Here is a 2,838-nt window from a genome sequence, read left to right on the forward strand (position 1 = left end):
TATACTGTAGCTATCTTCAGACACTCCAGAAGAGGGAGTCAGATCTCATTACAGATGATTGTGAGCCACCATGTGGTTTCTGGGATTTGAACTCAGGACCTTTGGAAGAACAGTCAGTGCTCTTAACCACCGAGCCATCTCTCCAGCCCCCTTCTCTTATTTTCTTAAGATTGTTTTATAGAAGCAGTGACTTTAACTAGTAATAGGTAGGCCGGTGATCAAGTTTCAATCACTGGTTTCAGGATCTGTCTGTGCCATGTAGACATCTGATTTAGCATCCAGATGTCCGTCAGTTTTCTACATGTCCTGCTGTTCCTTGGTCGTACAGTAAGGGTGCCTCTCCTCCTCTGTGACCTCAGGTTCTACCTCCAAAGCCCCCTCTTCTCTGACCTATCACACCCAGAGCTCTTCCACAATTCTGATGTGACCCATAGCTCCAAGCCCTAGGTTCCCTCTTCCAGGACCTGCACGACCTTGAACACTACTTGTTCTTAAGCCCATTCAGGGAGTTACAGCTCCTCCACTCTTGAAGCAGCATCCAGCCCCTAAGCAGTGGATAGGCCTCAGCCTCCAATTGCTCCCCTGGCCAGGGCCTAAATGTGCCTGGATGTTACTCTTGCCCAGGCTTTAAGCTCTTCTTTCTACTTAAGTTTTAATGCTACCTGGACAGAGGATCTATTCTCCAACTTCTGGGCCAGTCTTGTGTTTCTGGCACTGGCTAGCTGCTGCTGCTGCTGCTGCTGCTGCTGCTGCTGCTGCTGCTGCTGCATCAAAACCCTTTTATTACTGGCATCAGCTGCTGCTGCTACATCAAAACCTGTTTTGGTTTTTTTGGGGGTTTTTTGGTTTTTTATTACTGGCATTGGCTGTTTGTTCTTCAGCATTTCAGTAAAACATTCATTTAGAGGCGTTTTGGTGGTGCTTTTCAGAACAACTTTTGCCACTGACTATACAGCCATCTTCAAATCCAGGGATCAAAGGAACCACCAGTTATCCTGGGGCTTCCTCCACCCACCAATGCAGCAGCAGTCAGGCTAGGCACTGGCCAAACCTGGGCTAACAGAGTATTGCTCAGATTAACTAGCTATGTGAAGATAGGATGCAAAGGTTTCCTCCTTGTGAGTTTGGTACCTAGCCAGCCGAGTCTACCATTTGTCACTAGCCTGCCCTTCCTGCCTTTCATCTGTGTCACTTCAGCTGGCTCCACCAAAACAATGACAAAAATAGTTTTAAAATAAAAATAAATGAATAAATAAATAATCTTTTTACTCTAATTTCTAAAAATAAACTTCGAAGTGTGCATGGCACTTAACCCAGTAATTTTATTTCTGGAACTCTTTCCTAATTTAATACTCCAAGTTAAACATAGTCGTAGCAATGATATCTTAAAAAAAAAACTAAAAGTAATCTAATGTTCCATCATTAAAGAATGAGTAAATAGTCATTAAGAATATAGAATAAAGACTCTGGCTTTGCAGTCCACTTGAAGAAGGAGATTCCAAGGATTATGTCCTCAGGACCATAGGAAGAGCCATCCAAACACAGAAGCACCAGCTCCCTATACTGTGTCACCTGGGAACATCCAGCAGCATGGAAACTGCTTGCCCAGCCTGAAACCTGAGACTTCCACCACTGCATTCTTCACAGTAATTAACTCTGTCAACCGAACCATGAGTAATGCAGCACAAATTACATGATCTAGTTACTCACCTAGCAATGATATTATGTAACACAATGAAGGAGAGCCACTTTTGATCAGATAAACTGCAAAAGGGGAGCGCATGGCTTATTCTACACGCAGAGTTGTAATCTTTGTGTGAGTAGACCATACCCTAACCAGTATGGCATCTGTACCATGCTGTACCATGTTTGCTGTACAGACACCATCCTGCCACTGGCATCTTCCCCCTTCAGAGAGATAAAGAACCAGTTCATCAAGAAACATAATGCTAAATGTGTGTGCACTGAACTTCAATACACATGATTGGAGTTACAGTCTGTCTTACCACTCACCTTCCTCACTGTAACACATGGGTTTCCTTAGCATCAGAGGCACTACACAATCAGAGAACAATGGTTAGGAGGAGGCATGCTCTTTGTCTACTTCTGAAAATAGTTATCTACACTTTTTAGGTCTTTCTGAACCTGCATTTAAACTAAGACCCAACAATTTGCTTTGGCCACTTGTGTACCAAGAACTTGTACAATGAGTCCTTGTCCCTGGATTCAGAATGGATTCAGAATGAGGCTATGTTTAGAGAGATCTTACAGAAGTCACTGAGTCACAATGAACTCGTTAGGGTCCAGCATCATCGTTTCACATATGGACACTGGTTTTCCCTGCACCAAGCTGAAGAGGCTGTTCTTTCTCGTTGGATGGTCTTGGATGTCTGAGGAGCACCTGACCATGTGTGCAGTGCTTGGTTCTGGCCCTGGTCCATGTGTCTATCTGTATGTCAGAATTTCACTGTTGATTACTGATTCTTGTGATAGGTTTGAAGTTCAGCTTCCTTCTTTCTCAGTGGCTCTGTCTCATTAGGGTCCCTTAATGTTCCATAGGAATTTTAGAATGAATTTGAAAGTCATTGAGTGTTGAGATTTTCAATTAGTATCACCCAGCTGCCTGTGTCTTCGGTTCTGTGAAGATCCCCCTTACTTTATGGTATCCCACTGTATCATAAAGTTTTATAATTGTTTTATCTTTTATATATTGGGCCTTTAGTGAGTTGATATTTTGTCTCTGTATATTTTTCTGACTTAAAGTCTACCATGTCTCATTCACATATTGCTCTTAGCTTCCTATTTGTATACTGCATCATTTGTATCCTTTTTCTTTTG

At 42.7% G+C, this 2,838-nt stretch overlaps 1 pseudogene; it reads right to left on the minus strand.

Moving 5' to 3' along the window:
* Positions 1 to 225: 225 nt before the first annotated feature.
* On the minus strand, positions 226 to 959 carry LOC116080262 (annotated as a pseudogene).
* Positions 960 to 2,838: the final 1,879 nt, after the last annotated feature.

Source organism: Mastomys coucha, unplaced genomic scaffold, assembly GCF_008632895.1.
Source record: "Mastomys coucha isolate ucsf_1 unplaced genomic scaffold, UCSF_Mcou_1 pScaffold6, whole genome shotgun sequence".
In the NCBI taxonomy this organism is placed as follows: Eukaryota; Metazoa; Chordata; class Mammalia; order Rodentia; family Muridae; genus Mastomys; species Mastomys coucha.